We start from the raw sequence: 18,487 nt of genomic DNA, 5'->3' as shown, positions 1-18,487 counted from the left end.
CTGTGCACGCCAATGCGTACAGTAATGTACGCAATTGTCAATAATTCGCACATGCGCGATAGCCTGAAATAGGCTTCCTCGAGCTTGCAATGGTTTTCACAGGTAGGCTACAGTAGGCTAGCTTAAATCCGTTCATTTGCTCGTGTTTGCTATTGTTTCTGTTTCAAAATGTGTGTTTAAACTGCTACCCTATTTTAGTTGGATAACATGACCTATCACGCACATCTGTAGGATATTTAATATTTATTGGCGATAGTGTTTTGTTTTTTTAATTGGTATAAGCGAGCGTGCCTTTAATAGGCTACGAGCGAGCCTAATTTTAATAATAATAGCCTGGTAAAGCTGTAATATTTTAATTTGAGCCTTGTTAAACATCCGCGATATATTTAGTAGTTTGTTTGAGATTTGTGGACTGTTTGGAAGGTGACTGCTATAAAGTTCTCGGACATACTTTTTTTAAAAAGTGGCGAAAGTCCAGTTCAAATCGGAGAAATTTTCCATCACGTCCTATTGATGTCATTAGTTTGCGACATAATTGTTCACTCCTCGGCTGCGCAGCCCAGATGGATGCATAGGGATGGATGTTGTGGTCAGCCTTGGTAAATTGGTACAAAAGTATGTCTTTTTTCGTGGTCAGTTAAACTCCTGTTCTGCCTTGTTCGCTTCCAAGTTTTGCAAGTATAAGAAAACAAGGAGATCACGTCAATAGGCCTAGGTTTTAAGACAACAGCTGGCAGCAGTCTGCCTGCCCCGTGTCTTACCATGCCGCCGGTGATGTAAGTAAGCAATGTCCCGTTTAATGTCAATATAACTTACTGTTCACCTTGATAGTTGGCTATTGGGTAATGTTTCCATTTTCTTTTCTAGTGTACTTTGATAATAAAACGATACATTTTCAATGATGGAATGGATCATTCTATACACATCGATGTTACATGCACGCAATGAAAAAGCTAATAAGCTAGCGCTGGCAATAGGCAAACTTCATCAAAATGGACAGTTCAAAACAAACGTTGAATCTTATAATTCTCTGTTGCAGTAACTTAGAAGAGATGGATATTATAACAATATTGCAGTATTACTACAATATTTTCTTCAAATAAATCAACTGGCCGATACAATACTGCACTGAGGTAGCCATCTAGTCATGAGTTTGTGGTTGTAGCTGTTGAGATGCCCAGCTGTTATGGGGAAACAAAAATAACATTGCACCAAAGAATTGTCTTGTTTACAGGGCAATCCATGTATTAGTGAACACATGATGATTTCCTGTGGCCCAGTGGTCAGATAAATAAATGAATGAATTATTGAAAAAAATATTCTTCCCCTTTCAGAAAGAAGCTGTTCTGATGTGTTTTCCTTTCCACCCCAAATCCCTATCCCACATAATTTGACCAGTGGTCCTTGGTATGTCCATCTTGCATTTGCATTGAACACATTCATATTTTTAATTTTCTTTCTCTCAAAATGTATTGCTCGGCATTCTTCGGACATTCGACTCTGGCAGTGATTGTAAGTTGGAAGAGGTTAGCAATGTAAGGAAGGGTATAGTACATATGATTTAATCTGGAGTGTTCAGTAGTATATATTATTTTAACCTGAGTGTCCAGTGTTCAGAAATCAGTCTTAGAATTAATATATAAGACTACTATAGAAATACTATAGCGTCTATAGAATATTATAGAGGTATTACAACATCACAGAATTATGTTATGTTCCGCTTGTGTTGTCCTGCTGTGGCTGTCTGTTGTTGTTGTTGTTGTTGTTGTTGTTGTTCTGTGGTGTATGTGTTGTTGTGTGTGCAATTGTTGTTGTGTGTTGTTTTGGTGGGCTGATGGTTGTTGTTGACTGTTTTTGAAAAAAGAACACTAACTGTAGGCATAATTGCTCTTGGATGGGGATTTAAAGCAAGGTTCCTATTGATCTCCTTCAGATAATGTGGCCTCTTCATTTTCAACTGGGAAGGACCTGCATGGACTTGAGAATACAGAGCCAATCGGTATGTACAGTATTAGACACACACACACACACACACACTCACTCACTCACTCACTCACACACACACACGCACTCTCTCGGAGGAATCAACGCTGTTACACCTATCCTGTAGATGTCAATTAATATGAATTAAGACATGTCACACCTTCCTATTTACTATGGTACATCATATTCAGAAAATACATAGTTTTCATGGCTGCAACTGCTTTGCCTTTGTGTTGGAGCTCAAAACATCATATGCCCCATTCATTCGCCAATATACAAAATAGAGCCATGTATACATTTATGTCCTCCAAAGTTTGCAGGAAGGTGGACCATGTGCTAATGTATGTTAACTCACATGTACAAGTGACAGGCTTTTTTTTTTTTTAGCTCCAATATAAAGGCAAAGCAGTTTCAGCCATGCAAACCATATATTTTCTGAAAGCCTGTCACTTATACATGTGAGTTAACATACATTAACACATGGCCCACCTTCAAGCTAGCAACCACCATAGCAACCAACATGCTTACCCTAACAACCACCATAGCAACCATGTTATTTTGCATAGCAACCACCATATCTACCCTAGCAACACCATAGCAACCATTCAAATTACCCTAGCAACAACTTAGCAACCACCATAATATGACCATAGTAACCACCATAGCAACGCCATTACTGACCTGACCAACAGTGTGTTTTTTTAAAAAAAATTGAAAAATGGTTAAATGTTAAATAGTCAAAAAACAAAAATTTGCAGACACAATGCAATGTGGGTCGTGTGCAGAAGGTCTGACTTGAATTTCAGCCTCGTAGCTCCATGCTACCACCCAAAACTCCACCTCTGAAGTGGGAGTGGTCAACTTTATTAAAGTTTTTCCTTCACAGTTTTTTTTGTGAGTGTCTCAGAGATCCCACCTTTGGAGCAGTTGTCAGGGGCCTCAAGGCGGTGCCGTTCGTCTTGGTCCCATCCCTCTAGCACCTAGCGTTACCGCGCCAGAAGAGAGAAACCTTGTACGTTTCAAACAGTTTCGAACAGTTTATCTCCTTCCGGGAATAATCCACCGACTCCAAACTGAGCCTGGCTTGTTTGTGATGTCCCGTTGTTCAACATATTCTGATTTCATACTTATCGGACCAACATAAGTGAGTTTTTTTGGCTAAAAATGTAAAAATGGCTAAACGTTAGCAATTCCACTGCTTTGTTATTTTGCATAGCAACCACCATATGTACCCTAGCAACACCCAAGCAACATCCTTAATTACCCTAGCAACACCCTAGCAACCATCTTAATTACCATAGCAACCACTTGAATAATGTCAAGCTAGCAACCACCATAGCAACCAAGATGCTTACCCTAACAACCACCATAGCCACCATGTTATTTTGCATAGCAACCACCATATCTACCCTAGCAACACCATAGCAACCATTCAAATTATCCTAGCAACAACCTAGCAACCACCATAATATGACCATAGTAACCACCATAGCAACGCCAATACTGACCTGACCAACATATGTGTGTTTTTTGGCTAAAAAATGATAAATGGCTAAATGTTAAATATTAAAAAAATATTTTTTTGCAGACACAATGCTTTGCGTTACAGCTAGAGGGATGAAACTTTGCACACTCCATGTGGGTCATGTGCAGAAGGTCTGACTTGAATTTCAGCCTCGTAGCTCCATGCTACCACCCAAAACTCCACCTCTGAAATGGGAGTGGTCAACTTTTTTTATGTTTTTCCTTCACAGTTTTTTTTGTGGGTGTCTCAGAGATCCCACCTTTGGAGCAGTTGTCAGGGGCCTCAAGGCTGTGCCGTGCCTCTTGGTCCCATCCCTCTAGCACCTAGCGTTACCGTGCCAGAAGAGGTAAACCTTGTACGTTTCGAACCATTTATCTCCTTCCGGGAATAATCCACCAACTCAAAACTGAGCCTGGCTTGTTTGTGATGTCCCGTTGTTCAACATATTCTGATTTCATACTTATCGGACCAACATAAGTGAGTTTTTTTGGCTAAAAATGTAAAAATGGCTAAACGTTAGCAATTCCACTGCTTTGTTATTTTGCATAGCAACCACCATATGTACCCTAGCAACACCGAAGCAACCACCTTAATTACCCTAGCAACACCCTAGCAACCATCTTAATTACCCTAGCAACCACTTGAATAATGTCAAGCTAGCAACCACCATAGCAACCAACATGCTTACCCTAACAACCACCATAGCAATCATGTTATTTTGCATAGCAACCACCATATTTACCCTAGCAACACCATAGCAACCATTCAAATTACCCTAGCAACAACCTAGCAACCACCATAATATGACCATAGTAACCACCATAGCAACGCCAATACTGACCTGACCAACATATGTGTGTCTTTTGGCTAAAAAATGATAAATGGCTAAATGTTAAATATTAAAAAAATATTTTTTTGCAGACACAATGCTTTGCGTTACAGCTAGAGGGATGAAACTTTGCACACTCCATGTGGGTCATGTGCAGAAGGTCTGACTTGAATTTTAGCCTCGTAGCTCCATGCTACCACCCAAAACTCCACCTCTGAAATGGGAGTGGTCAACTTTTTTTATGTTTTTCTTTCACAGTTTTCTTTGTGGGTGTCTCAGAGATCCCACCTTTGGAGCAGTTGTCAGGGGTCTCAAGGCTGTGCTGTGCCTCTTGGTCCCATCCCTCTAGCACCTAGCGTTACCGTGCCAGAAGAGGTAAACCTTGTACGTTTCAAACAGTTTATCTCCTTCTGGGAATAATCCACTGACTCCAAACTGAGCCTGGCTTGTTTGTGATGTCCCGTTGTTCAACATAATCTGATTTCATACTTATCGGACCAACATAAGTGAGGTTTTTGGCTAAAAATGTAAAAATGGCTAAATGTTAAATCGGCAAAAAATATTTTTTTGCAGACACAATGCTTTGCGTTACAGCTAGAGGGATGAAACTTTGCACACTCCATGTGGGTCATGTGCAGAAGGTCTGACTTGAATTTTAGCCTCGTAGCTCCATGCTACCACCCAAAACTCCACCTCTGAAATGGGAGTGGTCAACTTTTTTTATGTTTTTCTTTCACAGTTTTCTTTGTGGGTGTCTCAGAAATCCCACCTTTGGAGCAGTTGTCAGGGGTCTCAAGGCTGTGCTGTGCCTCTTGGTCCCATCCCTCTAGCACCTAGCGTTACCGTGCCAGAAGAGGTAAACCTTGTACGTTTCAAACCGTTTATCTCTTTCTGGGAATAATCCACTGACTCCAAACTGAGCCTGGCTTGTTTGTGATGTCCCGTTGTTCAACATAATCTGATTTCATACTTATCGGACCAACATAAGTGAGGTTTTTGGCTAAAAATGTAAAAATGGCTAAATGTTAAATCGCCAAAAAAGTCGTTTTTGCCAGCACAATGCTTTGCGTTACAGCTAGAGAGATGAAACTTTGCACGCTCCATGTGGGTCATGTGCTGAAGGTCTGACTTGAATTTCAGCCTTGTAGCTCCATGCTACCACCCACAACTCCACCTCTGAAGTGGGAGTGGTCAACTTTTTGAAAGTTTTTCCTTCACAGTTTTTTTTGTGAGTGTCTCAGAGATCCCACCTTTGGAGCAGTTGTCAGGGGTCTCAAGGCTGTGCTGTGCCTCTTGGTCCCATCCCTCTAGCACCTAGCGTTACCGTGCCAGAAGAGGTAAACCTTGTACGTTTCAAACCGTTTATCTCTTTCTGGGAATAATCCACTGACTCCAAACTGAGCCTGGCTTGTTTGTGATGTCCCGTTGTTCAACATAATCTGATTTCATACTTATCGGACCAACATAAGTGAGGTTTTTGGCTAAAAATGTAAAAATGGCTAAATGTTAAATCGCCAAAAAAGTCGTTTTTGCCAGCACAATGCTTTGCGTTACAGCTAGAGAGATGAAACTTTGCACGCTCCATGTGGGTCATGTGCTGAAGGTCTGACTTGAATTTCAGCCTTGTAGCTCCATGCTACCACCCACAACTCCACCTCTGAAGTGGGAGTGGTCAACTTTTTGAAAGTTTTTCCTTCACAGTTTTTTTTGTGAGTGTCTCAGAGATCCCACCTTTGGAGCAGTTGTCAGGGGCCTCAAGGCTGTGCTGTGCCTCTTGGTCCCATCCCTCTAGCACCTAGCGTTACTGTGCCAGAAGAGGTAAACCTTGTATTTTTCAAACCGTTTATCTCCTTCCGGGAATAATCCACTGACTCCAAACTCAGCCTGGCTTGTTTGTGATGTCCCGTTGTTCAACATATTCTGATTTCATACTTATCGGACCAACATAAGTGAGTTTTTTTGGCTAAAAATGTAAAAATGGCTAAACGTTAGCAATTCCACTGCTTTGTTATTTTGCATAGCAACCACCATATGTACCCTAGCAACACCGAAGCAACCACCTTAATTACCCTAGCAACACCCTAGCAACCATCTTAATTACCCTAGCAACCACTTGAATAATGTCAAGCTAGCAACCACCATAGCAACCAACATGCTTACCCTAACAACCACCATAGCAATCATGTTATTTTGCATAGCAACCACCATATTTACCCTAGCAACACCATAGCAACCATTCAAATTACCCTAGCAACAACCTAGCAACCACCATAATATGACCATAGTAACCACCATAGCAACGCCAATACTGACCTGACCAACATATGTGTGTCTTTTGGCTAAAAAATGATAAATGGCTAAATGTTAAATATTAAAAAAATATTTTTTTGCAGACACAATGCTTTGCGTTACAGCTAGAGGGATGAAACTTTGCACACTCCATGTGGGTCATGTGCAGAAGGTCTGACTTGAATTTTAGCCTCGTAGCTCCATGCTACCACCCAAAACTCCACCTCTGAAATGGGAGTGGTCAACTTTTTTTATGTTTTTCTTTCACAGTTTTCTTTGTGGGTGTCTCAGAGATCCCACCTTTGGAGCAGTTGTCAGGGGTCTCAAGGCTGTGCTGTGCCTCTTGGTCCCATCCCTCTAGCACCTAGCGTTACCGTGCCAGAAGAGGTAAACCTTGTACGTTTCAAACCGTTTATCTCCTTCTGGGAATAATCCACTGACTCCAAACTGAGCCTGGCTTGTTTGTGATGTCCCGTTGTTCAACATAATCTGATTTCATACTTATCGGACCAACATAAGTGAGGTTTTTGGCTAAAAATGTAAAAATGGCTAAATGTTAAATCGGCAAAAAATATTTTTTTGCAGACACAATGCTTTGCGTTACAGCTAGAGGGATGAAACTTTGCACACTCCATGTGGGTCATGTGCAGAAGGTCTGACTTGAATTTTAGCCTCGTAGCTCCATGCTACCACCCAAAACTCCACCTCTGAAATGGGAGTGGTCAACTTTTTTTATGTTTTTCTTTCACAGTTTTCTTTGTGGGTGTCTCAGAAATCCCACCTTTGGAGCAGTTGTCAGGGGTCTCAAGGCTGTGCTGTGCCTCTTGGTCCCATCCCTCTAGCACCTAGCGTTACCGTGCCAGAAGAGGTAAACCTTGTACGTTTCAAACCGTTTATCTCTTTCTGGGAATAATCCACTGACTCCAAACTGAGCCTGGCTTGTTTGTGATGTCCCGTTGTTCAACATAATCTGATTTCATACTTATCGGACCAACATAAGTGAGGTTTTTGGCTAAAAATGTAAAAATGGCTAAATGTTAAATCGCCAAAAAAGTCGTTTTTGCCAGCACAATGCTTTGCGTTACAGCTAGAGAGATGAAACTTTGCACGCTCCATGTGGGTCATGTGCTGAAGGTCTGACTTGAATTTCAGCCTTGTAGCTCCATGCTACCACCCACAACTCCACCTCTGAAGTGGGAGTGGTCAACTTTTTGAAAGTTTTTCCTTCACAGTTTTTTTTGTGAGTGTCTCAGAGATCCCACCTTTGGAGCAGTTGTCAGGGGTCTCAAGGCTGTGCTGTGCCTCTTGGTCCCATCCCTCTAGCACCTAGCGTTACCGTGCCAGAAGAGGTAAACCTTGTACGTTTCAAACCGTTTATCTCTTTCTGGGAATAATCCACTGACTCCAAACTGAGCCTGGCTTGTTTGTGATGTCCCGTTGTTCAACATAATCTGATTTCATACTTATCGGACCAACATAAGTGAGGTTTTTGGCTAAAAATGTAAAAATGGCTAAATGTTAAATCGCCAAAAAAGTCGTTTTTGCCAGCACAATGCTTTGCGTTACAGCTAGAGAGATGAAACTTTGCACGCTCCATGTGGGTCATGTGCTGAAGGTCTGACTTGAATTTCAGCCTTGTAGCTCCATGCTACCACCCACAACTCCACCTCTGAAGTGGGAGTGGTCAACTTTTTGAAAGTTTTTCCTTCACAGTTTTTTTTGTGAGTGTCTCAGAGATCCCACCTTTGGAGCAGTTGTCAGGGGCCTCAAGGCTGTGCTGTGCCTCTTGGTCCCATCCCTCTAGCACCTAGCGTTACTGTGCCAGAAGAGGTAAACCTTGTATTTTTCAAACCGTTTATCTCCTTCCGGGAATAATCCACTGACTCCAAACTCAGCCTGGCTTGTTTGTGATGTCCCGTTGTTCAACATATTCTGATTTCATACTTATCGGACCAACATAAGTGAGTTTTTTTGGCTAAAAATGTAAAAATGGCTAAACGTTAGCAATTCCACTGCTTTGTTATTTTGCATAGCAACCACCATATGTACCCTAGCAACACCGAAGCAACCACCTTAATTACCCTAGCAACACCCTAGCAACCATCTTAATTACCCTAGCAACCACTTGAATAATGTCAAGCTAGCAACCACCATAGCAACCAACATGCTTACCCTAACAACCACCATAGCAATCATGTTATTTTGCATAGCAACCACCATATTTACCCTAGCAACACCATAGCAACCATTCAAATTACCCTAGCAACAACCTAGCAACCACCATAATATGACCATAGTAACCACCATAGCAACGCCAATACTGACCTGACCAACATATGTGTGTCTTTTGGCTAAAAAATGATAAATGGCTAAATGTTAAATATTAAAAAAATATTTTTTTGCAGACACAATGCTTTGCGTTACAGCTAGAGGGATGAAACTTTGCACACTCCATGTGGGTCATGTGCAGAAGGTCTGACTTGAATTTTAGCCTCGTAGCTCCATGCTACCACCCAAAACTCCACCTCTGAAATGGGAGTGGTCAACTTTTTTTATGTTTTTCTTTCACAGTTTTCTTTGTGGGTGTCTCAGAGATCCCACCTTTGGAGCAGTTGTCAGGGGTCTCAAGGCTGTGCTGTGCCTCTTGGTCCCATCCCTCTAGCACCTAGCGTTACCGTGCCAGAAGAGGTAAACCTTGTACGTTTCAAACCGTTTATCTCCTTCTGGGAATAATCCACTGACTCCAAACTGAGCCTGGCTTGTTTGTGATGTCCCGTTGTTCAACATAATCTGATTTCATACTTATCGGACCAACATAAGTGAGGTTTTTGGCTAAAAATGTAAAAATGGCTAAATGTTAAATCGGCAAAAAATATTTTTTTGCAGACACAATGCTTTGCGTTACAGCTAGAGGGATGAAACTTTGCACACTCCATGTGGGTCATGTGCAGAAGGTCTGACTTGAATTTTAGCCTCGTAGCTCCATGCTACCACCCAAAACTCCACCTCTGAAATGGGAGTGGTCAACTTTTTTTATGTTTTTCTTTCACAGTTTTCTTTGTGGGTGTCTCAGAAATCCCACCTTTGGAGCAGTTGTCAGGGGTCTCAAGGCTGTGCTGTGCCTCTTGGTCCCATCCCTCTAGCACCTAGCGTTACCGTGCCAGAAGAGGTAAACCTTGTACGTTTCAAACCGTTTATCTCTTTCTGGGAATAATCCACTGACTCCAAACTGAGCCTGGCTTGTTTGTGATGTCCCGTTGTTCAACATAATCTGATTTCATACTTATCGGACCAACATAAGTGAGGTTTTTGGCTAAAAATGTAAAAATGGCTAAATGTTAAATCGCCAAAAAAGTCGTTTTTGCCAGCACAATGCTTTGCGTTACAGCTAGAGAGATGAAACTTTGCACGCTCCATGTGGGTCATGTGCTGAAGGTCTGACTTGAATTTCAGCCTTGTAGCTCCATGCTACCACCCACAACTCCACCTCTGAAGTGGGAGTGGTCAACTTTTTGAAAGTTTTTCCTTCACAGTTTTTTTTGTGAGTGTCTCAGAGATCCCACCTTTGGAGCAGTTGTCAGGGGTCTCAAGGCTGTGCTGTGCCTCTTGGTCCCATCCCTCTAGCACCTAGCGTTACCGTGCCAGAAGAGGTAAACCTTGTACGTTTCAAACCGTTTATCTCTTTCTGGGAATAATCCACTGACTCCAAACTGAGCCTGGCTTGTTTGTGATGTCCCGTTGTTCAACATAATCTGATTTCATACTTATCGGACCAACATAAGTGAGGTTTTTGGCTAAAAATGTAAAAATGGCTAAATGTTAAATCGCCAAAAAAGTCGTTTTTGCCAGCACAATGCTTTGCGTTACAGCTAGAGAGATGAAACTTTGCACGCTCCATGTGGGTCATGTGCTGAAGGTCTGACTTGAATTTCAGCCTTGTAGCTCCATGCTACCACCCACAACTCCACCTCTGAAGTGGGAGTGGTCAACTTTTTGAAAGTTTTTCCTTCACAGTTTTTTTTGTGAGTGTCTCAGAGATCCCACCTTTGGAGCAGTTGTCAGGGGCCTCAAGGCTGTGCTGTGCCTCTTGGTCCCATCCCTCTAGCACCTAGCGTTACTGTGCCAGAAGAGGTAAACCTTGTATTTTTCAAACCGTTTATCTCCTTCCGGGAATAATCCACTGACTCCAAACTCAGCCTGGCTTGTTTGTGATGTCCCGTTGTTCAACATATTCTGATTTCATACTTATCGGACCAACATAAGTGAGTTTTTTTGGCTAAAAATGTAAAAATGGCTAAACGTTAGCAATTCCACTGCTTTGTTATTTTGCATAGCAACCACCATATGTACCCTAGCAACACCGAAGCAACCACCTTAATTACCCTAGCAACACCCTAGCAACCATCTTAATTACCCTAGCAACCACTTGAATAATGTCAAGCTAGCAACCACCATAGCAACCAACATGCTTACCCTAACAACCACCATAGCAATCATGTTATTTTGCATAGCAACCACCATATTTACCCTAGCAACACCATAGCAACCATTCAAATTACCCTAGCAACAACCTAGCAACCACCATAATATGACCATAGTAACCACCATAGCAACGCCAATACTGACCTGACCAACATATGTGTGTCTTTTGGCTAAAAAATGATAAATGGCTAAATGTTAAATATTAAAAAAATATTTTTTTGCAGACACAATGCTTTGCGTTACAGCTAGAGGGATGAAACTTTGCACACTCCATGTGGGTCATGTGCAGAAGGTCTGACTTGAATTTTAGCCTCGTAGCTCCATGCTACCACCCAAAACTCCACCTCTGAAATGGGAGTGGTCAACTTTTTTTATGTTTTTCTTTCACAGTTTTCTTTGTGGGTGTCTCAGAGATCCCACCTTTGGAGCAGTTGTCAGGGGTCTCAAGGCTGTGCTGTGCCTCTTGGTCCCATCCCTCTAGCACCTAGCGTTACCGTGCCAGAAGAGGTAAACCTTGTACGTTTCAAACCGTTTATCTCCTTCTGGGAATAATCCACTGACTCCAAACTGAGCCTGGCTTGTTTGTGATGTCCCGTTGTTCAACATAATCTGATTTCATACTTATCGGACCAACATAAGTGAGGTTTTTGGCTAAAAATGTAAAAATGGCTAAATGTTAAATCGGCAAAAAATATTTTTTTGCAGACACAATGCTTTGCGTTACAGCTAGAGGGATGAAACTTTGCACACTCCATGTGGGTCATGTGCAGAAGGTCTGACTTGAATTTTAGCCTCGTAGCTCCATGCTACCACCCAAAACTCCACCTCTGAAATGGGAGTGGTCAACTTTTTTTATGTTTTTCTTTCACAGTTTTCTTTGTGGGTGTCTCAGAAATCCCACCTTTGGAGCAGTTGTCAGGGGTCTCAAGGCTGTGCTGTGCCTCTTGGTCCCATCCCTCTAGCACCTAGCGTTACCGTGCCAGAAGAGGTAAACCTTGTACGTTTCAAACCGTTTATCTCTTTCTGGGAATAATCCACTGACTCCAAACTGAGCCTGGCTTGTTTGTGATGTCCCGTTGTTCAACATAATCTGATTTCATACTTATCGGACCAACATAAGTGAGGTTTTTGGCTAAAAATGTAAAAATGGCTAAATGTTAAATCGCCAAAAAAGTCGTTTTTGCCAGCACAATGCTTTGCGTTACAGCTAGAGAGATGAAACTTTGCACGCTCCATGTGGGTCATGTGCTGAAGGTCTGACTTGAATTTCAGCCTTGTAGCTCCATGCTACCACCCACAACTCCACCTCTGAAGTGGGAGTGGTCAACTTTTTGAAAGTTTTTCCTTCACAGTTTTTTTTGTGAGTGTCTCAGAGATCCCACCTTTGGAGCAGTTGTCAGGGGCCTCAAGGCTGTGCTGTGCCTCTTGGTCCCATCCCTCTAGCACCTAGCGTTACTGTGCCAGAAGAGGTAAACCTTGTATTTTTCAAACCGTTTATCTCCTTCCGGGAATAATCCACTGACTCCAAACTGAGCCTGGCTTGTTTGTGACGTCCCGTTGTTCAACATATTCTGATTTCATACTTATCGGACCAACATAAGTGAGTTTTTTTGGCTAAAAATGGCTAAACGTTAGCAATTCCACTGCTTTGTTATTTTACTATGGGGTGGAGGAGATAATCACGTACAAGAGGTTTCGGTGGGCATGGCTGTCGTTCCTTAAATTGGTGGACATCCAAGTGGTTGAGGGCTTTTGTTGTCCTCAATGCGGGCCTAATCCAAGGTTGGATTATCATCACCATGATCATCATCATCATCATCATCACTATTGCTATTATTATTATTATTATTAGTAGTAGTAGTAGCTATACTAGTAGCAGCATTACAATTGAACACAACTGAACATATAACAACAGATATGTGCTCCTTGCAGGGCTGTGGTGATGGATGGCTTGGTTATCATCGCCGGTTTGCCAAGCAGCCCCAGGCTACACCGCCCACTCAGGACCAAGGGAAAGACCAAGGGAAAGAAGGAAGATAAGTATTTTTTAACATTGTACTGTATATGTATGCAATCCTTCAACTTTTCTGATATGTATTTACAAATGAACATCAGTCATAGTATGACATATGTCAAGATTATATTATACAAATATAATTATACAAAATAAATGACAGTCATCAATTTTGCTTTTCATTCCAATAGTCATAGTGATCGAATTCTGATCAAGTCCCCACACCTCAGGGAGGCCCTGAAGAGGTATGGGGAAGGTCTAACTGGGCAAGATGAATGGGCTCAACTTCTGGTGGTTGCAGAGAAGGAGGCCCCATTTATTTTGCCCCTTTTGAGGAATATGGCTGAGGAGGGCCACATCATGCGGTAATGGAGTCTCCAGAGTCCGTTGACTTGCCATTTACCGCATTGAAGACCAAATGGCTGACCGGTAAAAACTTCCTTCATGTTTTTGGTAGTACCAATTTCGACAAATTTTCTGCAACTATTGATTTCTGTCTACATTCTTTATATGGGTTTCAGCACCGGATGTTATCATTTATGACAATGCATGCAGGCTGCACAGCTTCAGCCTTAACAGGGATCCAGCTTTCTTCCAGAGCAGCTGGTTCCTCATAGACCGGTTGCACTGGAGGAATCACAAAGGTGAGCAATGTTCTGCAACACAATTTACTGCAATGCATTACACTTGTTGTTCACTTGTTCTTGTCAATGCAAGACAACGATACTATATTTTCTTCAATTGTTTGTGTGTGTGCAGGTTGCAGTGTTGGCTATAATGCTGACAGCTATCCTCAGCTGTCAGGCATAAACACCCAGCAGGCTGAGCAATTTAATGCACGGTTGAAACGGCTGAAGCACCATTTGCCGTACATGACAAGGCAGCACTTCCTGCAGCATTTACGGCTGTATGTTTGGTACCACTCTAGGGTACGGGCTCAACAAACTGTGAAGTAAGTACGCTGGGGCACAGCGCCTCTCATCCCCCCACCCCAGCAGCAGCATCAGGAGCGGCTCTCACCCCCCACCCCCCTCCCCCATGAGGAGCGGCAGCATCATCAGGAGCGGCACCAGCAGCAGCAGTAGCAGTAGCTGCAGCAGGAGCAGCAGGAGCGGCACCACCAGCACAAACCATCACAGCAATTATGCTCAGTTGTTTCATGATTATGACATTTATCCATATCAACAAATCAACATCACATCTGGCCCACGTCTTAGCACTTCAGCAGGTGATTTTCTCTGGTGGATCAAAGCACGGGCTGGTCGATCAAAGCTGGGCTGCAACTAATGATTAATTTCATTGTTAATTTATGATTGTTAATTTATGATCAATTGATTCATCAATTGTCACAGCTCTACATAGTGGGAGGCGTAGTGGTAGTAATCAAGAGATCAAACAGTGGCTGACAAAACAAACACAAAAATTTAGCACACTAAATAGTTGCTATAATATCATTATTGATTATGTTAAAGCAAGATATGGTAGTCATCACAATATGAAGATAAAGCTCATACAAGATTTTTTTTTTATAGTAAAAAGTAAAAGTTATGACACCATCGCTCAGACCAGTACAAACACCTGTACCCCTTGACAAAGAAGGTACAGAGAGAAGTACATACCGGTACATAGTTCCCCAGAAGTGGTTGTGCCTTACCAAATAAAAATGACAAATTCACTGTAATTAATCTGTAATTAATGTTCTGTGTTGCCTTCTTGTGTATAATAAAGTGTATTTTTCCCACCTGCCATCTTTTCTTTGACTTTACACATAAATATCTATTATATGCTGTAAAAGAAATATAATAATAAGCAGCAGTAGCACCACCACCAGCAGCTGCACTACCAATAGTTAGAATTCTATTGTCACACTTTGCTCATATATATTAGTGATGGGCAAATGAAGCTTTGGTGAACCACTGAACCACAGCAGTGTGAACCTAGCGATACTAGCTGAAAAGCAAGAAGATGGCTGCCACACATACATTTTTCAACATAAAAGTCCTTAGCAAACCAATATTTTTGGTTACATATACTGGTTTGGGTAAGGACTTTTATGTTGAAAACTCTACATGTGGCAGCCATATTGGATTTTTTCATTAGTGTTGCTAGCTTCACACTGCTGTGGTTTAGTGGTTCACCAAAGTTTCATTTGCCCATCACTAATATATATATACCAGGGATAACACGGGGCAAACGGTTCAAATGCGACATCCACAAAGTACCATCCACACAGCCATTCGGCTGCATTTTCTGACAGTTTTGGATGCACAAACCAAGCACCTCATAACATCGATATTGTGCTTTTATCTGATATATGCAAGTGTTTTGATATGAAATAAACATGATTTGCATGACATCACCCTGCTGGTCAGTTTTGACCTACGCGACAGCCCTGCAAAGTACCATCCACACAGCCATTCGGCTGCATTTTCTGACAGTTTTGGATGCACAAAAGTTCATGGATCAAACCAAGCACCTAATAACATCTATATTGTGCTTTTATCTGATATATGCAAGTGTTTTGATATGAAATAAACATGATTTGCATGACATCACCCTGCTGGTCAGTTTTGACCTACGCGACAGCCCTGCAAAGTACCATCCACACAGCCATTCGGCTGCATTTTCTGACAGTTTTGGATGCACAAAAGTTCATGGATCAAACCAAGCACCTCATAACATCTATATTGTACTTTTATCTGATAAATGCAAGTGTTTTGATATGAAATAAACATGATTTGCATGACATCACCCTGCTGGTCAGTTTTGACCTACGCGACAGCCCTGCAAAGTACCATCCACACAGCCATTCGGCTGCATTTTCTGACAGTTTTGGATGCACAAAAGTTCATGGATCAAACCAAGCACCTCATAACATCTATATTGTGCTTTATTCTGATAAATGCAAGTGTTTTGATATGAAATAAACATGATTTGCATGACATCACCCTGCTGGTCAGTTTTGACCTACGCGACAGCCCTGCAAAGTACCATCCACACAGCCATTCGGCTGCATTTTCTGACAGTTTTGGATGCACAAAAGTTCATGGATCAAACCAAGCACCTCATAACATCTATATTGTGCTTTTATCTGATAAATGCAAGTGTTTTGATATGAAATAAACATGATTTGCATGACATCACCCTGCTGGTCAGTTTTGACCTACGCGACAGCCCTGCAAAGTACCATCCACACAGCCATTCGGCTGCATTTTCTGACAGTTTTGGATGCACAAAAGTTCATGGATCAAACCAAGCACCTCATAACATCTATATTGTGCTTTTATCTGATATATGCAAGTGTTTTGATATGAAATAAACATGATTTGCATGACATCACCCTGCTGGTCAGTTTTGACCTACGCGACAGCCCTGCAAAGTACCATCCACACAGCCATTCGGCTGCATTTTCTGACAGTTTTGGATGCACAAAAGTTCATGGATCAAACCAAGCACCTATAACATCTATATTGTGCTTTTATCTGATATATGCAAGTGTTTTGATATGAAATAAACATGATTTGCATGACATCACCCTGCTGGTCAGTTTTGACCTACGCGGCAGCCCTGCAAGGTACCATCCACACAGCCATTCAGCTGCATTTTCTGACAGTTTTGGATGCACACCAAGTTGGGTTGATGATGCCATCCCAAACCCTCAAAAGCTTCCTCTGCCTTTAAGCCCATGTGAAATGTTTTTTGCCAAAGTTGAAACTATTGAGGAAAAATAAAAATATTCAGAGGGTGAAATAAAATAGCATATGTTGTTCATCCGGATGCAGGGAAGCATCTCCAAGAATTTTTAATGCCCCAGGTACCCCGGTTACCTCAGTAGCGCCCCTCAAAGGTGTAAAAATGTAATATTGTGAGTTGCCAGAATTGTGGAACCACTGGTCAGATTTGTCTGAAATTTGGTATGCTTATTACTTAAGATATGTATTATAAATAATGTTTCTGTCATTTGTGTATCTCATGTGCAAAAATGGGAAAATTACATTTATTTTAACATATTACAAATGTTGCAAGCTTTTGACTTTATAGTCAAGCAGGTGATACATCTTAATAATTCAAGCATGTTTCTCATGTTATGTATAAAAATATTTTTGTAATTTTGAAATTATAGCTATTTCTGTAATTAGACTACGTGCCCCATGACGTGTAGCGTTCATTTCAACGCTGCTTTATAACAATGGCGCCGAATTTGTAGTTCATTAAAACGGTTTTGTATTAAAACATAAACAAAATATTGTTAGGATGCAAAACACTGGCACAGACGACTTTTGCTGGGTATAATATGTATAGAAATAGTTAAAGCAAGTTGGTACATGACTCACGACATTGGCATTCAATGAAAATAAGTATAATTCCACAAAATATCGAAAAACGTGTACTTCTGACCCTTGTTGCTAGGCAACGCCCCGTAGGCCTACCTGCTTGGCTGAAGAATAAGGAGGCTCGTTATCCTAATCTTTGCTGTTCAAAGCAACATAAATAGATAACAATTTAACACTTAAATTGAACAGGTAACAAATGAAGATGTTGGTCAGACTGTAATTAGGACAATAGCAATAGGCTAGGCAATAGGCTAATAAACAAATGCCCATTCAATCAATGATAAATAACAAGTTATAGTGCTTTACTGCTTAATGGACTAAGTGCATGTTGAACAAATGTGCCTTTAGACGCCTTTTAAAAACACTGTAAACTATCACAGGAACAGAGAGCAGTGTGCAACGTATTGCACCCACATGGAACCACTGAGGAAGTCTTGAATTTAGCGTTCATGAGAGTAGGCCTAGTCGACAGAACAAATGGTAATCAGAAGACAGCATGGCGGTTGGGGAAGTACATCTTGATCATTGAATTGAAATAACAAGGAGCAGATCCAGTCAGTGTCCCATAGGCCAAAGTGAGAGATTTAAATGTAAAATGTAATGCTGGCTACTAGGCTACAGGGGGAGTATAGGAGAATAAGCCTAGGAGTGGATATGCATGTCCAATATCCATACCCCATGCATCTTCCTCCTTGCTTGAATGCCATGAACATGTAAAGCCCAAATTCTTTTGCCCGGCTCCTATTTGCAGATTTCTCATCTGCCTTTAACACCATTCAACCTCACATGCTGGCTAAAAAACGTATGGACTATTTCAACCTGGATCATCAGCTAATTCTGTGGATTACAGACTTTCTGACCCAAAGAACACAGACGGTGCTGGTCAACAAGAGGTTCTCTGACATCAGATACACGTCCACTGGCTCACCCCAAGGTTGTGTCCTCTCACCACTACTTTTCATCTTGTACACAGATGACTGTAGAAGCCGCCATGCTGATCGTCACCTAGTGAAGTTTGCTGACGATACTGT

General features: G+C 41.6%; 1 long non-coding RNA gene across 5 annotated transcripts in view; it reads left to right on the top strand.

The window, feature by feature from the left end:
• The window catches only part of LOC143102647 (uncharacterized), a 14,900-nt gene extending 37 nt beyond the window's left edge, over window positions 1–14,863 (top strand). The window contains exons 1-7 of one of the 5 annotated variants that reach the window (XR_012982621.1): window positions 1–102; window positions 671–776; window positions 1,335–1,407; window positions 1,934–1,999; window positions 13,041–13,551; window positions 13,644–13,766; window positions 13,882–14,863. The exon at window positions 1–102 is cut by the window's left edge and continues 37 nt beyond it. This is a non-coding gene — a long non-coding RNA (uncharacterized LOC143102647). The other 4 variants (XR_012982622.1, XR_012982624.1, XR_012982620.1 and 1 more) reach the window with 4 other exon arrangements.
• Window positions 14,864–18,487: the final 3,624 nt, after the last annotated feature.

The sequence above is a fragment of the Alosa pseudoharengus genome, unplaced genomic scaffold, assembly GCF_046254945.1.
Source record: "Alosa pseudoharengus isolate Yale_2024_CS ecotype anadromous, Long Island Sound unplaced genomic scaffold, YU_APseudo_1.1 YU_APseudo_1.1_scf_4, whole genome shotgun sequence".
NCBI classification, from domain to species: domain Eukaryota; kingdom Metazoa; phylum Chordata; class Actinopteri; order Clupeiformes; family Clupeidae; genus Alosa; species Alosa pseudoharengus.
The sequence above is the reverse complement of the archived record's forward strand: the minus strand, read 5'-3'. Positions and strand labels throughout refer to the sequence as shown.